Raw genomic sequence first — 9,718 nt, forward strand, 5'->3', positions numbered from 1 at the left:
CTTTTAGTCCCAAGTATATGGAGCACACTTATAAATTAGGACATTATGACAGGCTCTGTGTAAAAATGGGAAGCGAATCTCTCAATATGTATTTAGTAAAATTAAAGGTACATTGAATCTACTAAAGAAAAAAAAACACTTAAGCCTGGGAAATTATCTTTGTGTTTTTTCCTAAGTGATTATTATTAGACACCAGAATAGCACCAAACTGGAAAAAATCTCACGATTGAAATATCTCAGAAACGACATTTCAATATATAAAGGAGACATCAATTTTAAGTGACAAGTAAGGAGAAATTTGGAAACAGAACATACAATTTAAGATTAAGTCTTTCAAAATAATAAGCAGCACTCTAAAACTGAAATCAAGAACGATTTTCATGACTATTTGAATTTTTTTAAATTAATTTTGGTGTTTTTTTTTGAGACAGGGTCTCACTGTGTTGCCCAGGCTGCAGTGAAGTGGCATTATCGCAGCTCACTGCAGCCTCAAGCTCCTGGGCTCAAGTCATCCTTCTGCCTCAGTCTCCCAAGTAGCTGGGACTACAGGTATGCACCATGACATCTGGCTAATTTTTTAGTTTTTGTAGAGACGGAATCTCGATATGTGGCCCAGGCTGGCCTCAAGTAATCCTCCTGCCTCAGCCTCGCAAAGTGCTGGGATTACAGGCATGAGCCACGACACCCGGCCTAAATATTTCTCAAAAATAAACCAAGAATGATTTTCAAGGCCTAAGAAAAAGACATGGCACTGATGAGATCTTGAAGACTTTTATTAAAAGTAATAAGCATAATTCATTCACCCAAAACTGACAGTGGAAAATCTGAATGTTTCAAGTAAGTAGAGGAAATTCCCCCAAATGAAGAGGGGATGACAGAGTCCTGAAGTTAGCTCCTGGATACCTTCAACGGCAGACACTGGAGAATTATTTACAAGAGGGCTCGACAGGCCTGCAGGTAAAACAAACAAAGCAAAACAAACTGAAACGAGAATAAACGTCAACACAGGCATTCTGAAAAGCGCAGCCAGGCTCTCTCCCCCAAGCCCAGCAGGAGCTCCAACCCCAGCTGCCATCGTTCCTTGCACTCCGTAGCAGCGTTGCTATTACTAACACTTACAGGATCTTCAAAATCTTCCTCCTGGCAACCGATGTGAAGTCACCACCAGGCCCAGAAAGTGGCTGTGACTCTCCCCTGGTGGCCAACACTGCTAGCTGCTGACCTAACCTCCGTTACCCATCCTCTTCCTCACTACCAGGCCCGCAGTACTGCTGTGGGGTATAAGGTGAGCAGCTGAAGAAAATGCATTTTTCCAGCCCCCTTGTGAGATGGGGTGGCCCTATGACCACGCTCTGGTCAGCAGAATGTCAGTGAAGCTTTTGGGTGGAGATTCCAGAAGCTTCCTGAGAATAGGGCTGGCGGGATGGGCAGGGATCCCCTCTGTCCCAGGCCCTCTACCGCAGAGGTAGTATGAGGTCAGGAGCAGGAAGTCCCCGCCAGCACCAGGCAAGAGCGAGCAGCACCATGGGGTCCCCAAGCCAGCCAGGGACTCTCAGCGACCGGAGAGAAAGGCAAGCCCTGCGTTCTCGCAGGTGACTCTTTTCTGGAGGCGGTTTCGGTTTTGCGGTGCTGAATCCAGTTCTGTAAGGGAAGAAAAAGTTATTTCCTCACCCATTGCTAGGTTTATGGCTGAGACACCTATCATAAAAGACAGATAAACAAGAGAAAAGCAGGCGAATTTATTTTATTGTATGTAATTTTTACACGACATAAGCACCTTTAGATATGAAGACCAAAAGGCACAGGGAGGCCTGTGTATCTTTAGGCTAAGCTTGATGGAGAGAGGACAGTGGGGGAAAAGGGTGAGTACACAGAGCGGGTGTCACCTGATGGCAGTGAACTGCGCGAATATGCAAGGTGCCAGATTTCAGGGTCTTGTGTCCCAAACCCCATTAGTGTCTAACTCAGTGTGGATATAACCGCTGGGACGCCAGCAAGGGTCTCTTTGGAAATTGCCAGAGCGCGCCACCGCCTCTGCCGAGTCACTGGGCTTCTGTGTTATGATGGATGCTGTATTTGTCATCCACCATTTGTGGTGTGTTGTAAAGCACCACAAACTGGGTGCCTTTAGACAACAGAAATTTGTTCCCTTACAGTTCTGGATCCCTGAAGTCTGACATCACGGTATCGGCAGGGCCGTGCTACCTCCTGGGAAGCTTCCCTCCCCTCTTCCCTCTTCTGGCATTGCTGGTGCGTCAGCCCAGTCTCCACCTCTGTCTTCACACAGCCATGACCCCATGTGTCTCTCCTCCTCTTCAGATGTCCTTCAGTAAGGACATCAGTCATGTTGGATTAAGACCTACCCTGCTGACCTCATCCTAGCTCACATCTCGATGTCATCTGCAAAAATCCTATTTCCAAAGAAGGCCACTTCACAGGCCCCAGGACTTAGGATTTTAATGTATCTTTTGCAACAAACACCTGAGCGAAATTTCTTGCAACACACACCTTGGTTTAATGTTCTTGAACTAATCCACTGGCCTCCGGGACTCAGGCATAGCTCTTTGGGCCTCTCAAACTGGCCTGATGTCCTGGGACCAAATTTGCACTGTGCCTAATCTTGGGCTGAGAATTTTTGCCAGAAAGCTCTGGTCTCTCATGCACCAGGCAGGCCCATCCTTCCAGTCCTCCAGGCAAAGCGAATCTGAACTGTGTTAGTTCTAGGCTGTGCCAAGTCCAGGCTCCCTGAGGTTTCTACGCTGCCTTTATATTTATAGATCTTTAAAAAAAAAAAAAAAAAGATAGGGTTTCTGGTATGGTTTGGCTGTGTTCCCACCCGTATCTCATCTTGAATTGTAGCTCCCATCACGCCCACATGTTGTGGGAGGGACTTGGTAAGAGATAATTGTATCACGGGGCAGTTCCCCCGTACTGTTCTCATGGCAGTGGGTAAGTCTCACGAGATCTGATGGTTTTCTACGAGGAAAACGCTTTTGCTTGGTCCTCATTCTCTCTTGTCTGCTGCTATGTAAGGCATGCCTTTCGCCTTCCACTAGGATTGTGAGGCCTCCCCAGCCGTGTGGAACTGTGAGTCCATTAAACTTCTCTTTCTTTTCACCAACAGGGTGAAAACAGACTAATACAGTTTCTCGCCGCTTCCCTGAAGACCCACCAGTGTCAGAGGAAGGCGAGCTCACAGCCCAGCGCACCTGGGACTCAGCTCACTCCAAGGGTAAAAAATCTCTTTGAAGTCACATGTTTTACTCAAAAATTTCGTTAACTTTCCTTTTACTGCTTAAAGTACTTGTGTTTGCTTCCTTGTTGGAAGAATGGTTTTTTGAGCATATCTTCAGGTGCAGTCAATGCCCAGGAATTGCGCATTACCCGCTCTTGAAGGGCACCTTTCTCCTCAGTCCCTGGGAGTGCTTCCCCTGCTTGAGAAGCACAGGTCTTTCCTGTTAGGGGTTAGGGTTAGGGTTAAGCCCTCGTGTCCCATCCTGGATTTGATCTCTACCACCCTGTGGAATGACAAGAAGTCTATTTCATTTAAAAAAAAAAAAAAAGTTAAACAGCTTTCAAAAGTAAAAAATATATATATATATTATTATTTTAATTTCTGAAACAATTTTTATAACAACTGTTCCAGTTTGTATTCCCATGGGAAACATACGAGAGTTTTGGTTGCTCCACATCCTTATTAGCACTCGGTATTGTGAGGTTTGGGTTTTTTGTGATGCGAGTCATTCAGCTAGGTGTACGGTGTTAGGCCATTTTTATTTTAATTTGCATTCACCAGTGAAAATTGATTTTGAGCATCTTTTTATTTGCCATCCATATGTTTTCTTTGGTGAAGTGTCTGTTCAGTTCTTTGCCTGTTTTTTTTTTTTTTTTTTTGAGACGGGGTCTCACTCTTTCGCCCAGCCCGGAGTGCAGTGGCGCAATCTCGGCTCACTGCAAGCTCCGCCTCCCGGGTTCACGCCATTCTCCTGCCTCAGCCCCCCGAGTAGCTGGGACTACAGGCGCCCGCCACTGTGCCCGGCTAATTTTTTGTATTTTTAGTAGAGACAGGGTTTCACCGTGTTAACCAGGATGGTCTCGATCTCCTGACCTCGTGATCCGCCCGCCTCGGCCTCCCAAAGTGCTGGGATTACAGGCGTGAGCCACCGCACCCGACCCTGAAACAATTTTTAAATTAAAAAAATTTTTTAAAATAAATTGGGTTTTTGTCCCCCATTTCTGGCACACAGCCCCTAAACGCCTTTCCTGTGTGTCAGGGCTGTCTTTGGTGTTGGCCAGGAGCCCCTTCCCATCACACCTGAGTGCCTGCCAACAAAGTAAGCAAGGCTGGGTCCTGGGACAGCCTCAGGATGGGGTGGGCATGAGAAAGACCATGCCAGTAGAGGGTGGGAACTTTCAGCCTCACCCACCTGCCTCTGGGAAAGGGGATAGGAGTGCTGGTAATCAACCTCTATAAAATCTCTTAATAACTGTATTTGATGAGCTTCCAGGTTAGTGAACGTATCCAGGTGCCAGGAGGGTGGCACCCCCCAATTGCTGCACTCAGGACCTTTCAGACCTTACCCTGCATATTCCCCACCTGACTGTTCATCGGTGTCTTTTATAACAGGGGCCCCAACCCCCTGGCCACAGACCTGTACCAGTCTGTGTCCTGTTGGGAACCAGGCTGCACAGCAGGAGGTGAGCGACTGGCAAAGCTGCCTGTGTATTTACAGTCACTCCCTATCACTTGCATTATCCCCTGAGCTCCGCCTCCTGCCAGGTCAGCAGCAGCATTAGATTCTCATAGGAGCGTGAAACCTATTGTGAACTACACGCGCGAGGGATCCAGGTTGCCCGCTCCTCATGAGAATCTAATGCCTGATGATCTGTCACTGTCTCCCGTCACCCCCAGAGAGGACCATCTAGTTGCAGGAAAACAAGCTCAGGGCTCCCACTGATTCTACATTATGGTGATTGTATCATTATTTCATTATATATTACAATGTAATGGCAATAGAAATAAAGTGCACAATCATTGTAATCTGCTTGAATCATCCCAAAACCATCCCCCTGACCCCAGTCTGTGGAAAAATTGTTTCCCATGAAACTGGTCCCTCGTGGCCAAAAAGGCTGGGGATCGCTGCTTTATAATATTCTTTATGGTAAACCTGTAAACATAAAAAGAATGTTTCCCTGAGTTCTTCAGCCATTCTAGCAAATTATGGAACCCTAAAAGAAGGTTATGGGAACCCCCAATTTACTATCTGTTGGTCAGAAATACCGTGGATGATTGGCATCTGTAAAGGGGGCAGTCCTGGGGTCTAAGCCCTTAGCTTATAGGTCTGCTGCTAACTTCAGGTAGAGAGTGTCAGAATTGAATAGAATTGTGGCAGCCACCTGGCTTTGGAGAATTAATCAGTGTGGAAAGAACCCTCACATGTGGGGTTAAGGGTGTTGTGTGTGAGAACGTAGAGAAAGATGTGTGATTCCCCATAGCCCAGGGTGTAGATGCTGCTGTTCTCATCCTGTAGATGCTAAACAAAGCAGAGGGGCTACAGAAGGGAGGTATGGAAGATATTTGGAGCTGGGACTAAAGGCAGTTACCCTCGTCCTGATAATCTTGCCGAGGCCTCTGTTGACAGCTACTCCCCACTGAAAAAGATGCCTGTGATCCTTGGACCCAGGAACCACAGATGTCTGATTCTTTTGCTGCTAGCAGAAGTAAGCTCAATCAAGGATAAGTCGTTGGTTCAGGGAATAAAAGGATGTGTTATTACAGGGCTGCAGAACACATTCCAAACTGAAGCTATTTTAATAGTCAAATTGGTTCAATGGCTATTTACACTGAGTATGGGATTAGCCATCTTGGCTAAGAACAGCAGTGTCCCATCAGAACTTAAAAAGTTATATTCTGGGCCTGGCGCGGTGGCTCACACCTGTAATCCCAGCACTTTGGAGGCCGAGGCAGGTAGATCACTTGAGCTCAGGAGTTTGAGACCAGCCTGGGCAACATGGCAAAACCCTTTCTTTACAAAAAGTACAGAAAAATTAGCTGGGCGTGGTGGTGCATGCCTGTAGTCCCAGCTACTTGGAGGGCTGAGGCGGAAGGATCACTTGAGCCCTGGAGGTCGAGGCCCCAGTGAGACGAGATCGCACCATTGCACTCCAGCCTGTTAACAAAATGAGAAAAAAAAAAAAGTTATATTCTGAAAAATCTTGAATCTTTTACTTTCATGTTTTTAACTTTGTTTCCCTCTACTGTGGCCCTTATAATACTCTATTATAATTATGTATCATAATTGTAGTCACCAATTTTATGCAAATTTTTAAGTTAAGTTTTGCGCTGCTTTTTTTTTCTTTATTTCTTCCAAAAAAAAACAAAACAAAACTGGGATACATGTGCAGAATGTGAAGGTTTGTTATATGGGTATATGTGTGCCGTGGTGGTTTGCTGCACCTATTGACCCATCCTCTAAGTCCCCTCCCCTCACCCCCTACCCCCCACCCCCCAACAGGCCCTGGTGTGTGTTGTTCTGCTGTCTGTGTCCATGTGTTCTTAATGTCCAACTCCCACTTATGAGTGAGAACATGCGGTGTTTGGTTTTCTGTTCCTGTGTTAGTTTGCTGAGAATGATGGTTTCCAGCTTCATCCATGTCCCTGCAAAGGACATGATCTCATTCTATTTTATGGCTGCATAGTATTCCATGGTGTCTGTACCACATTTTCTTTATCCAGTCTATCATTGATGGGCATTTGAGTTGGTTCCATGTCTTTGCTATTGTAAATAGTGCTGCAATAAACATAAATGTGCATGTGTCTTTGTAGTAGAATGACTTATATTTTGGGAGGTATATACCCGGTAATGTGATTGCTAGGTCAAATGGTATTTCTGTTTCTAGATCCTTGAGGAATAACCATACTGTCTTCCACAATGGTTGAACTAATTTACATTCCTACCAACAGTGTAAAAGTGTTCCTATTTCTCCACAGCCTCACCAGCATCTGTTGTTTCCTGACTTCTTAATAATCAGCATTCTGACAGGCATGAGGTGGTATCTCACTGTGGTTTTGATTTCATTTCTCTAATAATCAGTGATGTTGAGTTTTATTTCATATGTTTTTCGGCCACGTAAATGTCTTCTTTTGAGAAGTGTCTGTTCGTATCATTTGCCCACTTTTTGATGGAGTTTTTTTTTTTTCTTGTAAATTTGTTTAAGTTCCTTGTAGATTCTGGATATTAGACATTTGTCAGATAGATAGATTGCAAATTTTTCTCCCATTCTGTAGGATCCCTGTTCACTCTGATGATAGTTTCTTTTGCTGTGCAGAAACTCTTTAGTTTAATTAAATCCCATTTGTCAATTTTGGCTTTTGTTGCAATTGCTTTTGGCATTTTTGTCATGAAGTCTTGCCCATGCCTATGTCCTAAATGGTATTGCCTAGGTTTTTTTCTAGGATTTTGATGGTTTTGGATTTTACATTTAAGTCTTTAACCCATCTCGACTTCATTTTTATGTAAGGTGTGAGGAAGGGATCCAGTTTCACTTTTCTGCATATGGCCAGCTAGTTTTCCCAGCATCATTTACTGAATAGGAGATCCTTTCCCCATTGCTTGTTTTTGTCAGGTTTGTCGAAGATCAGATGGTTGTAGATGTGTGGTGTTATTTCTGAGGGCTCTGTTCTGACCCATTGGTCTATATCTCTGTTTTGGTACCAGTACCATGCTGTTTTGGTTACTGTAGCTTTGTAATACAGTTGGAAGTCAGGTAGTGTGATGCCTCCAGCTTTGTTCTTTTGGCTTAGGATTGTCTTGGCAATGCAGGCTCAGATGAAGAGACATTAACTTGCTTTTGAAAATGAGTCTATATCATTAAAAATTTCTAAATTCCAAGTTCTATGGTGAGAAAGAGACTCAGTCAATAACAGTTATTTAAGTATTCAAAAAGCTATTGGCAGGATGACTTTGGCAACATTTAGACTAAAATTGAAACGATGCAGAGAAAATTAACATGGCCCCTGCACAAAGGTGACACAGAAATTCATGAATTGTTTAATTTTTTTTTCTGAATAGAAAAAAGCAATCTGGACTGAATTGCATTCCTCTAAAAATTCATATGTTGAAACTCTAACCCCCGATGTGACTGTATTTCTTGATAGGGCCTGTAAATGGGTTGTTAGGTAAAATGGGGTCATGAGGGTAGAGCCCTAATCCAGGAGGATTGTTGTTTTTTATGAGAAAAGGAAGAGATACCAGCGACACACTTGCATAGAGAAAAGGCCATGTGAGGACACAGCAAGAACGCAGCCGTCTGCACCCTGAGAAGAGAGGCCCGCGAGAAACACTCCTGTTGGCACCTTGATCTTGGACTTTCAGCCCACAGAACTGTGCAAAAATCCATTTCTGCTGTTTAAGCTGCCAGCCTGTGGTATGTTGTTATGGCAGTCTTACCAGGCTGACACACTGGGTGAAAATAGAGGTAAAAGCAATAGACTCACCTTCTCAAGAGTTTCTTAAATCATATTTGATGGCTGAAACAAAACTAACAACGTATGATGCAGTGCTTAATGTAAAATACTTAGGAACATTTTATTTAAAAAATAGGAAGTGTCAAGGGGCCTAAATGGAAGTAAACATTCAATACTTCACTCAAAGTGGTACAATTTTTATGAGGAGGCTATGATAAGTTACATCTATACGTATGTATATGTGTGTGTGCATACATATATGTATATATATAGAGAGAGAGAGCGAGAGAGAGAGAGAGAGAAAGAGAGAGAGAGAGAGAGTACAATCACCAGGAGGACAATATAAGGTGATATGATTTTTAAATACATGAATAAAGTAGAATGGAATTCTAGAAAATGCTGAGGCAATCTACAGGAAGAAAAGGAAAAGGAAGTGAGAAACAGAAAACAAGTAATACAGTGAAAGACTTAAACCCTAAGTATCAATTCTAATCTAAATCCATCAGTTCAATGACAGAGATTGGCAAAAATAGAAATACACTACCCAACTATGTGCCATCTACACATGTTGGTGGCTCACGCCTGTAATTCCAGCACTTTGGGAACCGAGGCAAGCAGATCACTTGAGAGCAGGAGTTCGAGACCAGCCTGGCCAACATGGTGTAACCCTGTGTCTACCAAAAATACAAAAATTAGCCAAGCATGGTGGTGTGCGCCTGTAGTCCCACCTACTCGGGAGGCTGAGGCAGGAGAATTGCATGAGGGCAGAGGTTGCAGTGAGTCAAGATCATGCCACTGCACTCCAGCCTGAGTGACAGAGTGAGACTCCGTCTTAGAAAAAAAAAAAAAAAAAGGAAATAACTGAAAGGAAAACTAGACAAACTCGCAATTATAGTTGGAGACTTCATCACTTCTCTTTCAGCAACTGATAGAACTATTTAACAGAAAATTGGCAAGGATAAAGAACTGAACAATACTGTCAGTCAGCATGATTTGTAGAGCATTCCACCACAAGATAGCAGAATACACATTGTTTTCAAACATCCATGAATGTTTACCAAGATAGACCATATCCTAGATGATTTTTAAAAATCAATGAATTTGAAAGAATTAAAATTATACAAAGTATGTTTTCTGGTCATAAGAGAATCATACTAGAAATCAATACAGAAAGACAAAGGAAAATCTTTAAATATGTGAAAAGTAACCAACATGCTCCTAAATAATTAAACATCAAAAAGTAAATCTCAG

General features: G+C 43.5%; 1 non-coding gene across 1 annotated transcript; it reads left to right on the forward strand.

Annotated features, from left to right (window-relative positions):
- The first annotated feature begins 7,958 nt into the window (after nt 1-7,958).
- On the forward strand, nt 7,959-8,062 carry LOC129477690 (U6 spliceosomal RNA). Its single transcript, XR_008655884.2, has one exon. It is a non-coding gene; the product is annotated as a U6 spliceosomal RNA (small nuclear RNA).
- The last annotated feature ends 1,656 nt before the right edge of the window (nt 8,063-9,718 follow it).

The sequence above is a fragment of the Symphalangus syndactylus genome, chromosome 2 (genome assembly GCF_028878055.3).
Source record: "Symphalangus syndactylus isolate Jambi chromosome 2, NHGRI_mSymSyn1-v2.1_pri, whole genome shotgun sequence".
NCBI classification, from domain to species: Eukaryota; Metazoa; Chordata; class Mammalia; order Primates; family Hylobatidae; genus Symphalangus; species Symphalangus syndactylus.